Source organism: Hyperolius riggenbachi, chromosome 3 (assembly GCF_040937935.1).
Source record: "Hyperolius riggenbachi isolate aHypRig1 chromosome 3, aHypRig1.pri, whole genome shotgun sequence".
Lineage (NCBI taxonomy): Eukaryota > Metazoa > Chordata > Amphibia > Anura > Hyperoliidae > Hyperolius > Hyperolius riggenbachi.
The window spans coordinates 7,443,931-7,468,299 of NC_090648.1; the positions used below are offsets into that span (position 1 = coordinate 7,443,931).

Genomic DNA, 24,369 nt, shown 5'->3' on the forward strand with positions numbered 1-24,369 from the left:
CAGGGGCTGACTCTGAGCTCCACCCTTGGATTAAGTTTGGATAAAAGAAAGACAGCAATTTTAGCAAAAGTTTATTCGTTTAACATCACATATGGTTTAAAGCTAGTAAAGAGAACCAATGGCCAGCTGCCCTGAATTCTGAAACAAAGGAACTTTCTTGGACTTCCACATAAAAGGACATCTTTCTTCCAAAAGCTTTTAAGTATTCATTCTCTTTGTTTTTTTCCCCCTTTTTTTTCATCTGGGGTCCGTCTCTATAATTGTTACTTTTAATAATTTTCTGTATATATTAAATTATTGATATTTCATTTACAATAAAAAAAAGTCATTTTCTCAGCTGCATAGCTATAATCCTAGCCTTTCTGAAGATTCGCTACCGGAATTATTGTATTGTTTATTATTTCTTATTTATTTGCTTATATAGTGCCGACATATTACGCAGCGCTGTACAGAATATATTGTCTTGTCACTACCTGTCCCTCAGAGGAGCTCACAATCTAACTCCTACCATAGTCCTATGTCTATGTATATATCCTGTAGTGTATGTATCGCATAGTGCATGTATCAGTCTAGGGCCAATTTAGGGGGAAACCAATTAACTTATCTGTGTGTTTTTGGGATGTGGGAGGAAACTGGAGTGTCTGGAGGAAACCCACACAGATACAGGGAACATACAAACTCCTTCCAGATATTGATCTGGCTGGGATTGGAACCGGGGACCCAGCGCTGCAAGGCCAGCAGAGTGTTTAACAATATTTATTTGCTGGTTTAGAATAGTCAGAGCAGGTTCCTTTGTGCTTATACAGAGGTGGCGGCAGATACCTGAAATATGGTGCAGTAAAGAGTTTATGTCGCTCTCACGCTCCCTTCTAGCCTGTCTGCTGCCGGTTACAGTGGTTTCAGCGCATGGATTGCATCCACGAGATTTGATGGTCTGTGTGTTGAATTAGATTGGAAGGCATTGAGCGGTCCGGCCACTAGGGGACGTGTGACAAGGCTCATCTGGATGGTGGTGACGCCCACAATGTTGAAGTCCCCGTGTGGTGAGTATGTTGAAGGTACAGCAATCGGTTAGTTAGTAGGTGAGGGTAGGATGAATGAGAACGTAAAGAGGGGAACAAAATGCAAACTCTCTGCTATAAATCCATGAATGGCGGGAAGTCCACTCTCATTATCACAGTGTTGTTTTACAGTTAAAGGGCTTGCAAAATGTGATGACATTTGCAGGAAAGAGACATTGGACCCGATTCATCAAGCTGTGCTGCTTAATGTGCAGGAGCGCCCATTTGCCTGCCTTACACAACAGCACTTGTTGCTAGGTAAGAAGCATGCCTTCCTTAGTTACGCACTTTGCTTACATAGCAACATGGATAACTTTAACTGTGGGCGGTCCTGTGAAGTATTGTTACCACGATACTTTACTCGCAGCCGCTACTATGTTCATTTACATCGTTACAATTATGTAAATGAACATAGTAGCGGTCGCTGGTGAAATATCACGGTAACAATACTCCACAGGACCGCCCACAGTTAAACAAGTGCTGTGTGAGGCAGGCAAAGCAGCGTTCCTGCACATTAACCTCCCTGGCGGTCCATTAAAACCGCCAGGGGGCAGCGCAGCACTTTAATTTTTTTTTTTTTTTTTTAAATCCTGTACCTAGCCTAGCGCTAGCTACATAATAGCCGCTGTGCAGCGGCATCCCCCACCCCCTCCGATCGCCTCCGGCGATCTGCGCAAACAGGAAATCCCGTTCAGAATGGGATTTCCTGTTTAGCTTCCCATGGACATCAACAGGAGTCCCGATTCACCCCTCAGCGCTGCCTGGCTAGGGTTGCCAGGTGTCCGGTTTTACACCGGACAGTCCGGTTTTTGGCCCCTGTGTCCGGTGTAAAAAGGCATGTTAAACCGGACAATTAAGATGTCCGGTTTTATGCCGTTTCCGGCGGCTGTCAGTATTGACAGCCGCCTGTAGCAGGAGGAGAGCAGCGCAGTGGAGGGAAAGCGGTGGGCAGCGGCGGAGAAGGGGGCAATCTCCCCCCCTTCTCTCACCTTAGATGCTTTCCGTCCCTCGCTGTCTCCTCCGATCTGTGTGTGGCGCTTGGCAGTGGGCGGGACTTACCTTCCGTGTCGCTCCAAGCGCCGGCCGGAAGTTCTGGTCCGCAGCCGCTGCTCTGGTCTGGATCAGACCAGAGTAGTGGCAACTCATCCCGCGCCAGCGACGAGACGGAGGAGACACGGAAGGTAAGTTCCGCCCCTCTGCCAGCCACCGCACGCACACACCGATCGGAGGAGAGACAGCGAGGGAGGGAGAGGACCCTAAGGTGAGCGAAGGGGGGGGGGGATGGCCACCTTCTTCACCGCTCTCCCTCTTCTCTGCTCCCCTCCTGGGGGGGGGGGGGGGGGAGACACCTGGCTAACTATTCTGGGGACATATACACCCTGGCTACATATACTGGGCAAATATACACCCTGGCTACATATATTGGGGACATATACACCCTGGCTACATATATTGGGGACATATACACCCTGTCTACATATACTGGGCAAATATACACCCTGGCTACATATATTGGGGACATATACACCCTGGCTACATATACTGGGGACATATACACCCTGGCTACATATACTGGGCCCCTATACACCCTGGCTACATATACTGGGCCCATATACACCCTGGCTACATATACTGGGCCCATATACACCCTGGCTACATATACTGGGGACATATACACCCTGGCTACATATACTGGGCCCATATACACCCTGGCTACATATACTGGGCCCATATACACCCTGGCTACATATACTGGGCCCATATACACCCTGGCTAAATATACTGGGGACATATACACCCTGGCTACATATACTGGGCCCATATACACCCTGGCTACATATACTGGGCATATATACCACCTGACTACATATACTGGGCCCATATACACCCTGGCTACATATACTGGGCCCATATACACCCTGGCTACATATACTGGGCCCATATACACCCTGGCTACATATACTGAGCCCATATACCGCTGGCTATATATACTGGGGACATATTCCCCTGCCTACATATACTGGGGACATATACCTCTGGCTACATATACTGGGCACATATATCCCTGGCTACATATACTGGGGACAACTGGCTGTTTGTCATTATGTGCAGTTACTGGTGAAAAGCTGTCTCTTATTATGTGCATTTACTGGTGAAAAGCTGTCTCTTATGTGCATTTACTGGTGAAAAGCTGTCTCTTATGTGCATTTACTGGTGAAAAGCTGTCTCATGTGCATTTACTGGTGAAAAGCTGTCTCTTATGTGCATTTACTGGTGAAAAGCTGTCTCTTATGTGCATTTAGTGGTGAAAAGATGTCTCTTATGTGCATTTAGTGGTGAAAAGATGTCTCTTATGTGCATTTAGTGGTGAAAAGATGTCTCTTATGTGCATTTAGTGGTGAAAAGCTGTCTCTTATGTGCATTTACTGGTGAAAAGCTGTCTCTTATTATGTGCATTTACTGGTGAAAAGCGGTCTCTTATTATGTGCATTTACTGGTGAAAAGCGGTCTCTTATTATGTGCATTTACTGGTGAAAAGTGGTCTCTTATGTGCATGTACTGGTGAGGACAGTTAGTGACATGGCTATGTACTCTGTAATGTGCTGCAGAAGATGTCAGTGCGATATAAATACTGTAAAAAACATTTTTTAAAAAGCCCATTGCTTAGCCCCACTCTACATAAAAGTGCGCTTCTGACTCCGCCCCTAACTCCACCCCTAACTCCACCCCCTGTCCGGTTTTCTCCATCAGCCGACCTGGCAACCCTATGCCTGGCGCTGATAGGCCAGGCTGCGCAAGGGGTCGGGGGGGGGGCGGCGTGGCGCGGCAATCGAGAAGTGCACGCAGCTAGCAGAGTGCTAGCTGCGTGTACAACTTAAAAATTATGCAAATCGGCCCAGCAGGGCCTGAGAAATCCTCCTGCGCGGCACGGGCTTACCGCCAGGGAGGTTAAGCAGCGCAGGTTGATGAATCGGGTCCAATGTTTTTTTTTTACTCCTCATCCTATTATACAAATCTCTATACAAGTTGTTACTCCTCACTTGTCCTCATTATCTCGTTATTCTCCAGATACCTCCCCCCCCCCCCCAAACCTTCCAATGTACTCCCAAAACACAGCTGTTCAGACAAGCTTATGATTTGCTACAGGCAGGATTGAAAGCTCTTTGCCTCATCTTTGGACCCCTGTATTCCTTCACCTAGTGTCTCCACCCCACTACCCTCTAGATTGTAAGCTCTCAGGGGCAGGGACCTCCTCCTAGTGTTCTGGAAACTGCTGTAATTTATCATATGAACATGTACCAGTATTGGTGACATCAGCCATGTCTGTACTTGTATTGCTGGATGTCCTGATTGTACAATGTACTGAAAATGTCATGTAACCGTGCTTCCCATTATTTGCTTTGTACCATGTGCTGCGCTACAGAAGATGTTATATTGATAGACAAGACATAACATTTATATTGCTCTTTTCTCCTGGCAGACTGAAAGCACGCTCTACAGGCAGTAGTAGTGTTAGGGAGTCTTGCCCAAGATCTCCTATTGAATAGGTGCTGGCTTACTGAACAGGAAGAGCTGAAATGTAAGCCCCTTGCCAGAGGCAGTGCCCTTATCCAGAACAGTATTCAGCCACAATTAATAACAATAATAAACGCATGCCTAGACTGACACCCATGATGCATGGCTTCAGTAACGCCGCACAGTGGTATCCCGCTGTTCCATCTCTGCCTGTGGTCTCCTTGCCCCGGCATTGCCCTGTCCTACCTGCTGGCTGTGCTGGTAGAGGGCACAGCGGAGATCACCTGGAGGAGACGAGAGGCTGCTCGGATTGGACGAGGGGGAGGGGAGGGCAGTGGTAGATTGTATCCAGAGATATGGAGATAATAATGGGAATGTGTTCTGTCAGCAATCATTATGTACAGAATCCCAGCGAGCTGCCTGCCACAAGGTCAGCCTGACCCCCTCTGACATCCACGCCGGCCGCACACAGGCGCCGCCTCACGCTGGCAGTCCACATCAGGAGTGATCAGTAATACATTTATTTCCAAAACTGCAGCATGCTGTCCTTAATTTCCCCGTATCGCGCCTGATCACGTAGGTAAATTTGTGTCAATGCAAACTGAATTGACGTGAATTGTAGGGATGATCGGAATGAGCAAATTTCGTTCTGACGGAATTGCGGAATTCCGCCAGCGCTAAATTTCATTGAAATTACATTTCCGCGGAATTTTGTGCATTTCCGCGGAATTTTGTGCATTTCCGCGGAATTCATTCCGGCGAAATATTTAAGTAATCGCAAATGAAACCTTGTTTATGCTAAATGGTAGCCCATGGGATCTAGTGGCTGTTCCCCCAGTCATTTTTTTTTTTTGCAGCAGGAGGTGTCGCTTAAGCCATAGGATATAGCGGTGGTCCCATGGCGGTGGTTTTGGCGCCGCAGGAGGTGTCACTTAAGCCATGGGACCTAGCAGTAGTCCCATGGCGGTAGTTTTTGCGCCGCAGGAGGTGTCGCTTAAGCCATGGGACCTAGCGGTGGTCCCATGGCGGTGGTTTTGACGCCACAGGAGGTATCGCGTAAGCTATGGGACCTGGCAGTAGATCCATGGCGGTGGTTTTTTGCGCCGCAGGAGGTGTCGCGTAAGCTTTGGGACCTGGCGGTGGTTCCATGGTGGTGCTTTTTGCACCGCAGAAGGTGTCACGTAAGCTATGGGACCTGGCGGTGGTCCCATGGTGGTCATTTTGGTACCACAGCATGTGTCGCGTAAGCTTTGGGACCTGGCGTTGGTCCCATGGCGGTGGTTTTGGCGCCGTAGGAGGTGTCGCATAAGCTTTGGGACCTATACAAAATGGTTGGGATAGGTGAGATAGCTAGGGAGCTGGTTGCTAACATAGGATTGTTTTTGTTAACATTGGCCTCGATTCATAAAAATGTGTTCGGTGAAGTAAATCAGTGCGGGGAAACTCTGCGCTCGGTATTTCAGACTTCTGGGTGGGCATTCATAAAATGTTGCCAGTTGCGATAGCAGAGAGGAGATTTCCCGCTGTAGGCAGGCGGTAGGCTGGTGGGAGTCTTGCGGAAACACAGGAGCAGGCAGAGTTCCTCAGTGTGCTGCTGTCTCTGCTGCTGCTTGGGAGGTCTGTCCCATTGACTTACATGTACTCCGCACGCTTATCGCCACATCCGAGCAAGCGGTATTTCCCGTCCGCATAACGCTTGCTCTAATTTTTATGAATGGACATTTTGTTACATTTATGAATGGACATTTTGTTACATTTCCGCCTAGAATCGCCGCATAAGGCGGTGATTTATCACTCTGCTCCGGAATGTCAGCTCCGCATGCGGAAACAGCCTTTATGAATACACATTTTGCTCGGTGTTCGGTAAAATCGTCTGTTTTCTGCATTTCCGCATGCGGGAATGCTTTATGAATCGAGGCCAATGTAATTGGTGCTGAAATAATTCCTATTTTCATGCAGAATTCTGTTTGGGTGGTTTTTGTAAGCCTCTGATTGGTGCAGAAATGCCGATTTTCATGAAGAAATCCTGTTGTTTTCACTTTAAACTTCTTCTAGGGGCTTCCTTGTGATTGGCTTACAAAATTCTGCATTCCGCCTCAATGGGCTCTATTCACAAAACCATGTGCAGTAACTCTTTTTTGGGTGAAAAATTACCTCCAGTGATAATTCACTAAAAATAGTGAAAATAGTGAGTATTCACTAAAAATGTACCAAGTGTGATAAATATTTGATAAAAGTGCGGTAAAACAGGTGATAAAACTGTCAGTAATATGTACAGAAATAAAGCTTTTTGACCACTGTAGGGCAGCCCACATACTTGCCACCCATTACACAGAGACGGCCCAGGAAAGCCTGTCACATTTACAGTGGGACCTCAACTCTTGCGCAGGACAGAAGGAAAACATATATAAATGCACCCCATATGTATATAATTTAGCCTGACTAATTCCCCCTCATCTGTGAATAATCACAACTGTAATTTGAGCTCTCAGCTGTGCCAGCTAATGTGCAGCTAATGTGTAAATAGAATGTTAACCCTATGTCTGCTTCCATGAAAGCGGGAAGTACATACACTGGAGATATTTTGCAGGATTTGTATCAGCTGTAACAAGGAAATGTTTTTTTTCTTTAAAGGTTATTATGCTGTTGATTATCTTTTAGAGCAGAGAGGAATTTCCTCCTCGGCATCTATAAAATCATATAAAAGACTGTACGAGGTGTGAAAGTGCGCCTTGAGATTAGACACACTCGTCTTTTCTGCCTTCTGTGTAAAATTGACATAAACTCCAGCAAACAAAGCTCAAAAGACTCCATCCTGACGGCCAACAGCCGAGAAGTGATAATTATCACCTGCCATTTGTAGGGGATAAAAAAAATCCTTAATTAACACCAACTTTTCAATTGAGAATCTCAAATTGGAGATACATGTTGAGGCAATTACCACACTTTTACCGCATGAGGTAATTTAGGGAGAAAAAGAATTGTGAATTTCAAAATGGAGATATTTTGGTCGGTGTTTATTACTACCTAATTTAACTCATGTGGTAACTCATTGAGAATAGAGCCCAATGACACATCGTTCCGCAGAATTTCCTCTATAGCGCTATGGCAATTCTGATCCGATGCAACGGAACGGAATCACTAATTTCCGGCCGGAATCACGGAAAACGGAATTCCGCGGTGAGCATCCCTAGTGAATTAGTTGCAGTTTCCTTGCAGAGCGGTTTCCACATAGCAACGCGTCTCGTGTAAACGGCCCTTAGGGCCCATTCACACTGGAAGCGCTTTTCTGAACGTTTTGCAATTGATTCGTGTTTTTTTTTTTAAATCGCTCCCATTCACTTTCATTAAAATTGCAGAAAAAATTGTGGAAAAATTGCAGTAATTTCGCAATTTTGTACGCAAACATTGTGACGATTTTTCTACGATTTTAATGAAAGTGAATGGGAGCAATTTTAAAAAACACTAATCAATCGCAAAACGCTCAGAAAAGCACTTCCAGTGTGAATGGGCCCTGAGTGTTTTAAGGGCCGTTCACATTACAATCGCGGACAGCCACGCATGCGTAACGCAACGCATGCGAACGCACGCACGTTTGTATGCGTTGCGTGGCTGATCCCATCACCGAAAAGTGAATGGGACAGCCGCGCGTTTTTGCAAAATCTGCGTGCAGCATGTGTTCCCGGACCGCACAGGTCCGGAATGCATGCAGTGTGAACATCAGACAGTGCACTCTATGCACTGTCTGATGTCGTGCGTGTCGGCCTCCCGCACGCATTTCCAAAACGCGGCTGGAAACGCGTGCAGTCTGAACGGGCCCTTAGACTACATTCACAGGAGGCATTCCCTGTGAGGCCTGGTGCACACCAAAACCCGCTAGCAGATCCACAAAATGCTAGCAGATTTTGAAACGCTTTTTCTTATTTTTCTGTAGCGTTTCAGCTAGCGTTTTGCGGTTTTGTGTAGCGGTTTTGGTGTAGTAGATTTCATATATTGTTACAGTAAAGCTGTTACTGGACAGCTTCTGTAACAAAAACGCCGGCAAAACCGCTCTGAACAGGCGTTTTTCAGAGCAGTTTGCATTTTTCCTATACTTAACATTGAGGCAGAAACGCATCCGCAATCCAAAAAATGCCTCACCCCGGGAGTATGCGTTTCTGCACAACGCCTCCCGCTCTGGTGTGAACCACCCCATTGAGATACATTGACCAAGCGTATCCACAGCCGCAGGCGGCTGCAGAAACGCTGAAAAAGCCGCTCGGTGTGCACCAGCCCTAAAAGCGGGAACAAGACATGCCATGCATGTTCTGTGCATGTTCTGTGCATTGGGCAGGATGCAGTGAAGCATACAGTGCATGTTCTGTGCATTGGGCTGGATGCAGTGAATGCTCTGTGCATTGGGCTGGATGCAGTGAAGCATACAGTGCATGTTCTGTGCATTGGGCTGGATGCAGTGAAGCATACAGTGCATGTTCTGTGCATTTGGCTGTATGCAGTGAAGCATACAGTGCATGTTCTGTGCATTGGGCTGTATGCAGTGAAGCATACAGTGCATGTTCTGTGCATTGGGCTCGGTGCAATGAAGCATACAGTGCATATTCTGTGCATTGGGCTGGATGCAGTGAAGCATACAGTGCATGTTCTGTGCATTGGGCTGGATGCAGTGAAGCATACAGTGCATGTTCTGTGCACTGGGCAGGATGCAGTGAAGCATACAGTGCATGTTCTGTGCATTGGGCAGGATGCAGTGAAGCATACAGTGCATGTTCTGTGCATTGGGCTGGGTGCAGTGAATCATACAGTGCATGTTCTGTGCTTTGGGCTGGATGCAGTGAAGCATACAGTGCATGTTCTGTGCATTGGGCTGGGTGCAGTGAATCATACAGTGCATGTTCTGTGCATTGGGCTCGGTGCAATGAAGCATACAGTGCATATTCTGTGCATTGGGCTGGGTGCAGTGAAGCATACAGTGCATATTCTGTGCATTGGGCTGGATGCAGTGAAGCATACAGTGCATGTTCTGTGCATTGGACTGGATGCAGTGAAGCATACAGTGCATGTTCTGTGCATTGGACTGGATGCAGTGAAGCATACAGTGCATATTCTGTGCATTGGGCTCGGTGCAATGAAGCATACAGTGCATATTCTGTGCATTGGTCTGGATGCAGTGAAGCATACAGTGCATGTTCTGTGCATTGGGCTGGATGCAGTGAAGCATACAGTGCATGTTCTGTGCATTGGACTGGATGCAGTGAAGCATACAGTGCATGTTCTGTGCATTGGGCTGGATGCAATGAAGCATACAGTGCATGTTCTGTGCATTGGACTGGATGCAGTGAAGCATACAGTGCATGTTCTGTGCATTGGACTGGATGCAGTGAAGCATACAGTGCATGTTCTGTGCATTGGGCTGGATGCAGTGAAGCATGCAGTGTGTGTTCTGTGCATTGGACTGGATTCAGTGAATCATACAGTGCATTTGCTGTGCATTGGGCTGGAGGCAGTGAAGCATACAGTGCATATTCTGTGCATTGGGCTGGATGCAATGAAGCATACAGTGCATATTCTGTGCATTGGGCTGGATGCAGTGAAGCATACAGTGCACGTTCTGTGCATTGGGCTGGATGCAGTGCAGCATACAGTGCATGTTCTGTGCATTGGGCAGGATGCAGTGAAGCATACAGTGCATGTTCTGTGCTTTGGGCTGGATGCAGTAAAGCATACCGTGCATTTGCTGTGCATTGGGCTGGATGCAGTGAATGCTCTGTGCATTGGGCTGGATGCAGTGAAGCACACAGTGCATGTTCTGTGCATTGGGCTGGCTGCAGTGAAGCATACAGTGCATGTTCTGTGCATTGGGCTGGATGCAGTGAAGCATACATTGCATGTTCTGTGCATTGGGCTGGGTGCAGTGAAGCATACAGTGCATGTTCTGTACATTGGGCTGGATGCAGTGAAGCATACAGTGCATGTTCTGTGCACTGGGCTGGATGTAGTGAAGCATACAGTGCATGTTCTGTGCATTGGGCTGGATGCAGTGAAGCATACAGTGCATGTTCTGTGCATTGGGCTGGATGCAGTGAAGCATACAGTACATGTTCTGTGCATTGGGCTAGAGGCAGTGAATCATACAGTGCATATTCTGTGCATTGGGCTAGGTGCAATGAAGCATACAGTGCATGTTCTGTGCATTGGGCTGGATGCAGTGCAGCATACAGTGCATGTTCTGTGCATTGGGCTGGATGCAGTGAAGCATACAGTGCATGCTCTGTGCATTGGGCTAGAGGCAGTGAATCATACAGTGCATATTCTGTGCATTGGGCTCGGTGCAATGAAGCATACAGTGCATATTCTGTGCATTGGACTGGATGCAGTGAAGCATACAGTGCATATTCTGTGCATTAGGCTCGGTGCAATGAAGCATACAGTGCATATTCTGTGCATTGGGCTGGATGCAGTGAAGCATACAGTGCATGTTCGGTGCATTGGGCTGGATGCAGTGAAGCATACAGTGCATGTTCTGTGCATTGGGCTGGATGCAGTGAAGCATACAGTGCATGTTCTGTGCATTGGGCTGGATGCAGTGAAGCATATAGTCAGCTGGATAGTGTACTGGTCAGGCTTTTGCCTTTGATGGTTTGAGCCTTTGACCAGGGATCAAATCCTGGCTCACGCCACTTTGTAAAACAGTAAGGAGTGTTTGGGCAAGGCTTCCTAATGATCCTGGTTACTCGTGGAATGTGCCCTATGTGGCTGCAGGAGAAAAGTGCAATATATGTGTTCTGTGTCTTGGCTAGGCAATAAAAAGTATGCTTTATTGATACTTTTGCACTATTGTACCGTGTGTGGGGGGTGAAGAGGCAACCCGGCATCTGGGGATGGGTGGCTCCGCCTCCTCTGCACGTGCACCAGCATAGTTGCAGAATTACGCTGTGCGGGGGCACCCAGGGGGATCTATAACTGTCGCCTCTGGTGAGGGGGGAGACAAGAGGGAGGAGTGTGCTGGCTGGAGAGATGAATACAGAGAGACAGAGTGGGGGAGGGGCAAGACCTGGGGCGGATTCACAAGTGAAAAGGAGGCGATTTCACAAAAATGCTCAACTACTACCAAACTGCCAGATTGCCAGGCAACTTGTATTGTTTAAAAGGAGCTAAATATGGCATCAAATATGGCAGCCACCATTTCCCTCTCAATTCAGGTTCCCTTCAAGTGAATGCAGCTTAGGCCACAAGAGATGTTCAATGAGATGTAAATAATAATGTGTGTGCGAATATCATGCAAATTGTATGCAGCAGGGAATTGGACTGATTCAGAATTGTCCAGGAGTGCATTTGATTGGCTGAACTCTCAGGCGCATACAATGTACATTACATTTGCATCTCATCAACCGTTTCTAAACAGCAGCAAGTATCATCCACCCCTGTAACCGATCAGATCCCCTCCGTTATAAATCGGGGACTCTCACAGGAAAGACCTGGTGGGGGGGGGGGGGGTCATTACAAATGCCCCCCTAGTAAAGCTGCTCACACCCCTAGCAATGATGGGCGGAGTCAGGCTCGGTGCACACACACAACACAACATGAAAGGCTGCATTTTATGTCATGTGCAGGGTTTTTGTGTGTGTTTTTGGGGCATCTTTACTGCATTTTTGGTGCGTTGGCATTACTTTTTTTTTTTTTTTTTTTTTAACCACAGATGCGTTTTTCAAGCCTTTTGCCTGCGTTTTGCATATACAAATCACTAGGAAGATAACAGGAAGCGGAAATACATCAGAAAAACATTTTTTGTTTTTATAAAAATGCACAAAAAACACATGCATACATTTGCATTCCTATTGACTTTCATTATGTGCATTTTTGCAAAATATGCAAAAAAAACCCTATGCATACAAAACACATATGCGTTTTTAGATGTGTTTTTTCCTGCAGCCCATAGACTTCCATTAGCGTCATAAACGCAGCGATTCCCACAATTCTAGCGTTTCTGCTATGTGTGCACCCGGCCTCAACCAAGAGACAGGTCTCTCTCAGATCAGACCTGATATAGGCGAGATCTGCCAGCTGCCCATACAATGCAGGCCAATTCCCGATCAATTCCATGCTGAAATGTCTCGGGAATCAGCGGAGCTCTCTGCATCCTCTGCCTCGCCGCTGTTCCCCTAATGTTTATTATGTGTGTATTTATATATTACCTGTCCTGTGTTGCGGTGCCAGTCCATCCTCCGCATGCACCGCACTTCTGCTGCCGGTGGCGTGTATACAGGGCCAGATTTAGGCCAAGGTCAACTAGGCCATGGCCTAGGGCACCACAGCAGCAGGCTGAACTGGTGCAGCATTTGCAAGCTTGCAAATGCTGCAATGCAGGGAGATCAGGCGAACGTCTGACCACAGTACTCGCCTGCCAGCCACCTGTACAGCAGCCACCTTGCTCTCTGTGCACGTTTGCATTGTGGCGGGTAGATATGGACTTGGGCAGCATAGGAGATGGAAAGGAAGAGGAAGCTTCTGCACTGGAGGCAAGTGGAGAAATGAGTGACAATGATGGCTGCTGCGGTGTGAAGGTGAGCTGGCTACCTATACTAAAGGGGGGGGGAGGAGGAATTAAGGGAGTCATCTGGCTACCTATACTGGAGGGAAAGGGAGGAGGAGTCATCTGGTTCCCTATACTGGAGGGAAAGGGGGAGGGGTCATCTGGCTCCCTATACTGGAGGGAAAGGGGGAGGGGTCATCTGGCTCCCTATACTGGAGGGAAAGGGAGGAGGAGTCATCTGGCTCCCTATACTGGAGGGAATGGGAGGAGGAGTCATCTGGCTCCCTATACTGGAGGGAAAGGGAGGAGGAGTCATCTGGCTCCCTATACTGGAGGGAAAGGGAGGAGGAGTCATCTGGCTCCCTATACTGGAGGGAATGGGAGGAGGAGTCATCTGGCTCCCTATACTGGAGGTAAAGGGGGAGGAGTCATCTGTCTCCCTATACTGGAGGGAAAGGGAGGAGGAGTCATCTGGCTCCCTATACTGGAGGGAAAGGGGGCAGGGGTCATCTGCCTCCCTATACTGGAGGGGAAGGGTGGAGGAGTCATCTGGCTCCCTATACTGGAGGGAATGGGAGGAGGAGTCATCTGGCTCCCTATACTGGAGGGAAAGGGAGGAGGAGTCATCTGGCTCCCTATACTGGAGGGAAAGGGGGCAGGGGTCATCTGCCTCCCTATACTGGAGGGGAAGGGTGGAGGAGTCATCTGGCTCCCTATACTGGAGGGAAAGGGGGAGGGGTCATCTGGCTCCCTATACTGGAGGGAAAGGGGGCAAGGGTCATCTGCCTCTCTATACTGGAGGGAAAGGGAGGAGGAGTCATCTGGCTCCCTATACTGGAGGGAAAGGGGGCAGGGGTCATCTGGCTCCCTATACTGGAGGGAAAGGGAGGAGGAGTCATCTGCCTCCCTATACTGGAGGGGAAGGGTGGAGGAGTCATCTGGCTCCCTATACTGGAGGGAATGGGAGGAGGAGTCATCTGGCTCCCTATACTGGAGGGAAAGGGGGAGGGGTCATCTGGCTCCCCATACTGGAGGGAAAGGGAGGAGGAGTCATCTGGCTCTCTATACTGGAGGGAAAGGGGGGAGGAGTCATCTGGCTACCTATACTGAAGGGGGCAGCTGGTGGCAGTGGTCTTGGACGGTAACAAGTACAAATCCGGCCCTGCGTGTATACAGCTTATAGGAGAGCGTCGGATTGGGAAGATGGGCACCGCGACACAGGACAGGTTATGTATAAATGCACACACATTAAACCACTAGGGGAACAGCGCCGGGGGGATCTTCACTCGCCAACCGGACATCTTGCAGCATGTCCGACCGATCATCAGCCTGAAATTGGTTGCATTGTCCATCGGGCATGCACTTACTTGGTGGCACTCATTTTCATCTGAATCCTATTATTATCAAATTGGATGGTCGATCGACCGCCAAGTCACCTGATGTATGCCTACCTTAAACTTTCAGCAATCATCCCTCTATTCTGATATGACCCAGGTCAGGTTGCAAACTTATGTTCACATTTCACTGGATGACTTCTGTGTTGTCCAACGTCCAGCCTGAATGACTGAGCCCTGCTGACACCACTCAGAGAGGCGGGGAGCCGTGTCCCTAATCCTCTGTCCTCCCCTAATGTCACTACAGCCTCCTGCCACGTCCCTGATCCTCTGTCCACCCCACTAATGTCACTACAGCCTCCTGCCGTGCCCCTAATCCTCTGTCCTCCCCACTAATGTCACTACAGCCTCCTGCCACGTCCCTGATCCTCTGTCCTCCCCACTAATGTCACTACAGCCTCCTGCCACGTCCCTGATCCTCTGTCCTCCCCACTAATGTCACTACAGCCTCCTGCCACGTCCCTGATCCTCTGTCCTCCCCACTAATGTCACTACAGCCTCCTGCCACGTCCCTGATCCTCTGTCCTCCCCACTAATGTCACTGCAGCCTCCTGCCACGTCCCTGATCCTCTGTCCTCCCCACTAATGTCACTACAGCCTCCTGCCACGTCCCTGATCCTCTGTCCTTCCCTAATGTCACTACAGCCTCCTGCCACGTCCCTGATCCTCTATCCTCCCACTAACGTCACTACAGCCTCCTGCCACGTCCCTGATCCTCTGTCCTCACCTTATGTCACTACAGCCTCCTGCCACATCCCTGATCCTCTGTCCTCCCCACTAATGTCACTGCAGCCTCCTGCCACGTCCCTGATCCTCTGTCCTCCCCACTAATGTCACTGCAGCCTCCTGCCGTGTCCCTGATCCTCTGTCCTCCCCACTAATGTCACTGCAGCCTCCTGCCACGTCCCTGATCCTCTGTCCTCCCCACATGTCACTGCAGCCTCCTGCCACGTCCCTGATCCTCTGTCCTCCCCACTAATGTCACTACAGCCTCCTGCCACGTCCCTGATCCTCTGTCCTCCCCTAATGTCACTACAGCCTCCTGCCGTGTCCCTGATCCTCTGTCCTCCCCACTAATGTCACTGCAGCCTCCTGCCGTGTCCCTGATCCTCTGTCCTCCCCACTAAAGTCACTGCAGCCTCCTGCCACGTCCCTGATCCTCTGTCCTCCCCACTAATGTCACTACAGCCTCCTGCCACGTCCCTGATCCTCTGTCCTCCCCACTAATGTCACTGCAGCCTCCTGCCACGTTCCTGATCCTCTGTCCTCCCCACTAATGTCACTACAGCCTCCTGCCACGTCCCTGATCCTCTGTCCTCCCACTGACATCACTACAGCCTCCTGCCACGTCCCTGATCGTCTGTCCTCACCTTATGTCACTACAGCCTCCTGCCACATCCCTGATCCTCTGTCCTCCCCACTAATGTCACTGCAGCCTCCTGACACGTCCCTGATCCTCTGTCCTCCCCACTAATGTCACTACAGTCTCCTGCCACGTCCCTGATCCTCTGTCCTCCCCACTAATGTCACTGCAGCCTCCTGTCACATCCCTGATCCTCTGTCCTCCCCACTAATGTCACTACAGTCTCCTGCCATGTCCCTGATCCTCTGTCCTCCCCACTAATGTCACTACAGTCTCCTGCCACGTCCCTGATCCTCTGTCCTCCCCACTAATGTCACTACAGCCTCCTGCCACGTCCCTGATCCTCTGTCCTCCCCACTAATGTCACTGCAGCCTCCTGTCACGTCCCTCCCTGATCCTCTGTCCACCCCACTAATGTCACTACAGCCTCCTGCCATGTCCCTCCCTGATCCTCTGTCCACCCCACTAATGTCACTACAGCCTCCTGCTACGTCCCTGATCCTCTGGCCTCCCCTAATGTCACTACAGCCTCCTGCCGTGTCCCTGATCCTCTGTCCTCCCCTAATGTCACTACAGCCTCCGGCCGTGTCCCTGATCCTCTGTCCTCCCCACTAATGTCACTACAGCCTCCTGCCACGTCCCTGATCCTCTGTTCTCCCACTAATGTCACTACAGCCTCCTGCCACGTCCCTGATCCTCTGCCCACCCCACTAATGTCACTACAGCCTCCTGCCGTGTCCCTGATCCTCTGTCCTCTCCACTAATGTCACTGCAGCCTCCTGCCACGTCCCTGATCCTCTGTCCTTCCCTAATGTCACTACAGCCTCCTGCCACGTCCCTGATCCTCTGTCCTCCCCACTAATGTCACTACAGCCTCCTGCCACGTCCCTGATCCTCTGTCCTCCCCACTAATGTCACTACAGCCTCCTGCCACGTCCCATATCCTCTGCCCACCCCACTAATGTCACTACAGCCTCCTGCCACGTCCCTGATCCTCTGTCCTCCCCACTAATGTCACTACAGCCTCCTGCCACGTCCCTGATCCTTTGTCCTCCCCACTAATGTCACTACAGCCTCCTGCCACTTCCCTGATCCTCTGTCCTCCCCACTAATGTCACTACAACCTCCTGCCACGTCCCATATCCTCTGCCCACCCCACTAATGTCACTACAGCCTCCTGCCACGTCCCTGATCCTCTGTCCTCCCCACTAATGTCACTACAGCCTCCTGCCACGTCCCTGATCCTCTGTCCTTCCCTAATGTCACTACAGCCTCCTGCCACGTCCCTGATCCTCTGTCCTCCCACTAACGTCACTACAGCCTCCTGCCATGTCCCTGATCCTCTGTCCTCCCCACTAATGTCACTACAGCCTCCTGCCACGTCCCTGATCCTCTGTCCTCCCCACTAATGTCACTACAGTCTCCTGCCACGTCCCTGATCCTCTGTCCTCCCCACTAATGTCACTGCAGCCTCCTGCCACGTCCCTGATCCTCTGTCCTCCCCACTAATGTCACTACAGTCTCCTGCCACGTCCCTGATCCTCTGTCCTCCCCACTAATGTCACTGCAGCCTCCTGCCACGTCCCTGATCCTCTGTCCTCCCCACTAATGTCACTACAGCCTCCTGCCATGTCCCTGATCCTCTGCCCACCCCACATGTCACTGCAGCCTCCTGCCATGTCCCTGATCCTCTGTCCTCCCCACTAATGTCACTACAGCCTCCTGCCACGTCCCTGATCCTCTGTCCTCCCCTAATGTCACTACAGCCTCCTGCCGTGTCCCTGATCGTCTGTACTCCCCACTAATGTCACTGCAGCCTCCTGCCACGTCCCTGATCCTTTGTCCTCCCCACTAATGTCACTACAGCCTCCTGCCATGTCCCTCCCTGATCCTCTGTCCACCCCACTAATGTCACTACAGCCTCCTGCCACGTCCCTGATCCTCTGCCCACCCCACTAATGTCACTACAGACTCCTGCCGTGTCCCTGATCCTCTGTCCACCCCACTAATGTCACTGCAGCCTCCGGCCGTGTCCCTGATCCTCTGTCCTCCCCACTAATGTCACTACAGCCTCCTGCCGTGTCCCTGATGCTCTGTCCTCCCCACTAATGTCACTACAGCCTCCTGCTGTGTCCCTGATCCTCTGTCCACCCCACTAATTTCACTACAGTCTCCTGCCACGTCCCTGATCCTCTGTCTTCCCCACTAATGTCACTGCAGCCTCCTGCCACGTCCCTGATCCTCTGTCCTCCCCACTAATATCACTACAGCCTCCTGCCACGTCCCATATCCTCTGCCCACCCCACTGATGTCACAACAGCCTCCTGCCACGTCCCTCCCTGATCCTTTGCCCACCCCACTAATGTCACTACAGCCTCCTGCCACGTCCCTGATCCTCTGTCCTCCCCTAATGTCACTACAGTCTCCTGCCACGTCCCTGATCCTCTGTCCTCCTCTAATGTCACTACAGCCTCCTGCCACGTCCCTGATCCTCTGTCCTCCCCACTAATGTCACTACAGCCTCCTGCCACGTCCCTGATCCTCTGGCCTCCCCTAATGTCACTACAGCCTCCTGCCGTGTCCCTGATCCTCTGCCCACCCCACTAATGTCACTACAGCCTCCTGCCACGTCCTTGATCCTCTGTCCTCCCTTAATGTCACTACAGCCTCCTGCCACGTCCCTGTACCTCTTTCCTCCCCACTAATGTCACTACAGCCTCCTGCCACGTCCCTGATCCTCTGTCCTCCCCACTAATGTCACTGCAGCCTCCTGCCACGTCCCTGATCCTCTGTCCTCCCCTAATGTCACTGCAGCCTCCTGCCACGTCCCTGATCCTCTGTCCTCCCCTAATGTCACTGCAGCCTCCTGCCACGTCCCTGATCCTATGTCCTCCCCACTAATGTCACTATAGCCTCCTGCCATGTCCCTGATCCTCTGTCCTCCCCACTAATGTCACTACAGCCTCCTGCCACGTCCCTGATCCTCTGTCCTCCCCACTTATGTCACTGCAGCCTCCTGCCACGTCCCTGATACTCTGTCCTCCCCACTAATGTCACTACAGCCTCCTGCCGTGTCTCTGATCCTCTGTCCACCCCACTAATGTCACTGCAGCCTCCAGCCACATCCCTGATCCTCTGGCCTCCCCTAATGTCACTACAGCCTCCTGCCACGTCCCTGATCCTCTGTCCTCCCCACTAATGTCACTGCAGCCTCCTGCCACGTCCCTGATCCTCTGTCCTCCCCACTAATGTCACTGCAGCCTCCGGCCGTGTCCCTGATCCTCTGTCCTCCCCACTAATGTCACTACAGCCTCCTGCCGTGTCCCTGATCCTCTGTCCTCCCCACTAATGTCACTACAGCCTCCTGCCACGTCCCTGATCCTCTGTCCTCCCCACTAATGTCACGGCAGCCTCCGGCCGTGTCCCTAATCCTCTGTCCTCCCCACTAGTGTCACTACAGCATCCTGCCACGTCCCTGATCCTCTGTCCACCCCACTAATGTCACTGCAGCATCCTGCCACGTCCCTGATCCTCTGTCCACCCCACTAATGTCACTACAGCCTCCTGCCACGTCCCTGATCCTCTGCCCTCCCCACTAATGTCACTACAGTCTCCTGCCACGTCCCTGATCCTCTGTCCTCCCCACTAATGTCACTACAGCCTCCTGCCACGTCCCTGATCCTCTGTCCTCCCCACTAATGTCACTGCAGCCTCCTGCCATGTCCCTCCCTGATCCTCTGTCCACCCCACTAATGTCACTACAGCCTCCTGCCACGTCCCTGATCCTCTGGCCTCCCCTAATGTCACTACAGCCTCCTGCCGTGTCCCTGATCCTCTGTCCTCCCCTAATGTCACTACAGCCTCCGGCCGTGTCCCTGATCCTCTGACCTCCCACTAATGTCACTACAGCCTCCTGCCACGGCCCTGATCCTCTGCCCACCCCACTAATGTCACTACAGACTCCTGCCATGTCCCTCCCTGATCCTCTGTCCACCCCACTAATGTCACTACAGCCTCCTGCCACGTCCCTGATCCTCTGGCCTCCCCTAATGTCACTACAGCCTCCTGCCGTGTCCCTGATCCTCTGTCCTCCCCTAATGTCACTACAGCCTCCGGCCGAGTCCCTGATCCTCTGTCCTCCCACTAATGTCACTACAGCCTCCTGCCACGTCCCTGATCCTCTGTCCTCCCCACTAATGTCACTACAGCCTCCTGCCGTGTCTCTGATCCTCTGTCCACCCCACTAATGTCACTGCAGCCTCCAGCCACATCCCTGATTTTCTGGCCTCCCCTAATGTCACTACAGCCTCCTGCCACGTCCCTGATCCTCTGTCCTCCCCACTAATGTCACTGCAGCCTCCTGCCACGTCCCTGATCCTCTGTCCTCCCCACTAATGTCACTGCAGCCTCCGGCCGTGTCCCTGATCCTCTGTCCTCCCCACTAATGTCACTACAGCCTCCTGCCACGTCCCTGATCCTCTGTCCTCCCCACTAATGTCACGGCAGCCTCCGGCCGTGTCCCTGATCCTCTGTCCTCCCCACTAGTGTCACTACAGCATCCTGCCACGTCCCTGATCCTCTGTCCACCCCACTAATGTCACTGCAGCATCCTGCCAAGTCCCTGATCCTCTGTCCACCCCACTAATGTCACTACAGCCTCCTGCCACGTCCCTGATCCTCTGTCCTCCCCACTAATGTCACTACAGCCTCCTGCCACGTCCCTGATCCTCTGTCCTCCCCACTAATGTCACTACAGCCTTCTGCCACGTCCTTGATCCTCTGTCCTCCCCACTAATGTCAACTACAGCCTCCTGCCACGTCCCTGATCCTCTGTCCTCCCCACTAATGTCACTACAGCCTACTGCCATGTCCCTGATCCTCTGTCCTCCCCACTAATGTCACTACAGCCTCCTGCCATGTCCCTCCCTGATCCTCTGCCCACCCCACTAATGTCACTGCAGCCTCCTGCCACGTCCCTGATCCTCTGTCCTCCCTTAATGTCACTACAGCCTCCTGCCACGTCCCTGATCCTCTGTCCTCCCTTAATGTCACTACAGCCTCCTGCCACGTCCCTGATCCTCTGTCCTCCCCACTAATGTCACTACAGCCTACTGCCATGTCCCTGATCCTCTGTCCTCCCCACTAATGTCACTACAGCCTCCTGCCATGTCCCTCCCTGATCCTCTGCCCACCCCACTAATGTCACTGCAGCCTCCTGTCACGTCCCTGATCCTCTGTCCTCACCTTATGTCACTACAGCCTCCTGCCACGTCCCTGATCCTCTGTCCTCCCCACTAATGTCACTGCAGCCTCCTGTCTCGTCCCTGATCCTCTGTCCTCACCTTATGTCACTACAGCCTCCTGCCACGTCCCTGATCCTCTGTCCTCCCCACTAATGTCACTACAGCCTCCTGTCACGTCCCTGATCCTATGTGCTCCCCGTCCACCATTGCTGAACAATCACAGTAAAGTCACTACAGCCGTCTGCCACACCCAATCACAGCAGGACTTCGCTGCAGTACAACACAGCCCAATAATATCACAGTCCCCAAACCTTCAACACACCACAGGTAATCTGATAATTACCTGCACTCCTGTGATTTATCCAGACAGGTCACTGGCAGGCATTCCACTTCCTGGAGGAGACTACAGAGAAGCCCCGCCCATTACCTGTCTGTTTCCTTACCTGTCCAACCAGGTGGCAGAGCCTCTACCTGCTCTGCATCTCACCTGCCACACCCCCTCCACTCACAGCTCACCTGACTGGTTACCTGACTTCCCTTTTACCTGGCAAGTCTCACCTGTACAGTACAGCCCCTCCCCTTCATGGATTATAACTCTCACCTGACTTCCCCATTACCTGGCCAGTCTCACCTGTACAGTACAGCCCCCTCCTCTGCATGGATTATACCTCTCACCTGACTATCCCATTACCTGGCCAGTCTCACCTGTACAGTACAGCCCCTCCTCTGCATGGATTATACCTTTCAGCTGACTTCCCCATTACCTGGCCAGTCTCACCTGTAAAGTACAGCCCCCTCCTCTGCATGGATTATACCTCTCAGCGGACTTCCCCATTACCTAGCCAGTCTCACCTGTACAGTACAGCACCCTCCCCTGCATGGATTATACCTCTCACCTGACTATCCCATTACCTGGCCAGTCTCACCTGTACAGTACAGCCCCTCCCCTGCATGGTTTATATCTCTCACCTGACTATCCCATTAACTGGCCAGTCTCACCTGTACAGTACAGCCCCTCCTCTGCATGGATTATACCTCTCACCTGACTATCCCATTACATGGCCAGTCTCACCTGTACAGTACAGCCCCCTCCTCTGCATGGATTATACCTCTCACCTGACTATCCCATTACATGTCCAGTCTCACCTGTACAGTACAGCCCCCTCCTCTGCATGGATTATACCTCTCACCTGATTATCCCATTACCTGGCCAGTCTCACCTGTACAGTACAGCCCCTCCTCTGCATGGATTATACCTCTCACCTGACTATCCCATTACCTGGCCAGTCTCACCTGTACAGTACAGCCCCTCCTCTGCATGGATTATACCTCTCACCTGACTATCCCATTGCATGGCCAGTCTCAGTTGTACAGTGCAGCCCCCTCCTCTGCATGGATTATACCTCTCACCTGACTTCTCAATTACCTGGCCAGTCTCACCTGTACAGTACAGCCCCCTCCTCTGCATGGATTATACCTCTCACATGACTTACCCCTTACCTGCCAAGTCTCACCTGTACAGTACAGCCCCCTCCCCTGCATGGATTATACCTCTCACCTGACTATCCCATTACCTGGCCAGTCTCACCTGTACAGTACAGCCCCCTCCTCTGCATGGATTATACCTCTTACATGACTTCCCCGTTACCTGGCCAGTCTCACCTGTACAGTGCAGCCCCCTCCCCTGCATGGATTATACCTCTCACCTGACTTCTCCAATACCTGGCCAGTCTCACCTGTACAGTACAGCCCCCTCCCCTGCATGGATTATACCTCTCATCTGACTATCCCATTACCTGTCCAGTCTCACCTGTACAGTACAGCCCCCTCCTCTGCATGGATTATACCTCTCACCTGACTATCCCATTACCTGGCCAGTCTCACCTGTACAGTACAGCCCCCTCCTCTGCATGGATTATACCTTTCACCTGTCTATCCCATTTCCGGGCCAGTCTCACCTGTACAGTACAGCCCCCTCCCCTGCATGGATTATACCTCTCACCTGACTATCCCGTCACCTGGCCAGTCTCACCTGTACAGTACAGCCCCCTCCCCTGCATGGATTATACCTCTCACCTGACTATCCCATTACCTGGCCAGTCTCATCTGTACAGTACAGCCCCCTCCTCTGCATGGATTATACCTCTCACCTGACTATCCCATTACCTGGCCAGTCTCACCTGTACACTGCATCCCCCTCCTCTGCATGGATTATACCTCTCACCTAACTTCCCCATTACCTGGCCAGTCTTACCTGTACAGTGCATCCCCCTCCTCTGCATGGATTATACCTCTCACATGACTTCCCCATTACCTGGCCAGTCTCACCTGTACAGTGCATCCCCCTCCTCTGCATGGATTATACCTCTCACCTAACTTCTCCATTACCTGGCCAGTCTCACTTGTACAGTACAGCCCCCTCCTCTGCATGGATTATACCTCTCACCTGACCATCCCATTACCTGTCCAGTCTCACCTGTACAGTACACCCCCCTCTTCTGCATGGATTATACCTCTCACCTGACTATCCCATTACCTGGCCAGTCTCACCTGTACAGTACAGCCCCCTCCTCTGCATGGATTATACCTCTCACCTGACCAACCCATTACCTGGCCAGTCTCACCTGTACAGTACAGCCCTCTCCTCTGCATGGATTATACCTCTCACCTGACCATCCAATTTCCTGGCCAGTCTCACCTGTACAGTACAGCCCCCTCCCCTGCATGGATTATACCTCTCACCTGACTATCCCATTACCTGGCCAGTCTCACCTGTACAGTACAGCCCCTCCTCTGCATGGATTATACTTCTCACCTGACTATCCCATTACCTGGCCAGTCTCACCTGTACAGTACAGCCCCCTCCTCTGCATGGATTATACCTCTCACCTGACTATCCCATTACCTGGCCAGTCTCACCTGTACAGTACAGCCCCCTTCCCTGCGTGGATTATACCTCTCACCTGACTATCCCATTACCTGGCCAGTCTCACCTGTACAGTACAGCCCCCTCCTCTGCATGGATTATACCTCTCACCTGACTTCCCCATTACCTGCCAAGTCTCACCTGTACAGTACAGCCCCCTCCCCTGCATGGATTATACCTCTCAGCTGACTATCCCATTACCTGGCCAGTCTCACCTGTACAGTACAGCCCCCTCCCCTGCATGGATTATACCTCTCAGCTGACTTCCCCATTACCTGGCCAGTCTCACCTGTACAGTACAGCCCCCTCCTCTGCATGGATTATACCTCTCACCTG

General features: G+C 51.3%; 1 protein-coding gene across 1 annotated transcript in view; it reads right to left on the reverse strand.

The window, feature by feature from the left end:
- Window positions 1–21,525, reverse strand: part of LOC137560840 (nucleotidyltransferase MB21D2-like) — a 38,039-nt gene extending 16,514 nt beyond the window's left edge. Inside the window, exon 1 of the mRNA XM_068271975.1 lies at window positions 21,451–21,525. The gene's annotated coding sequence lies outside the window, so the exon portion shown is untranslated. The remainder of the gene's footprint in view (window positions 1–21,450) is intronic.
- Between the last annotated feature and the right edge of the window lie 2,844 nt (window positions 21,526–24,369).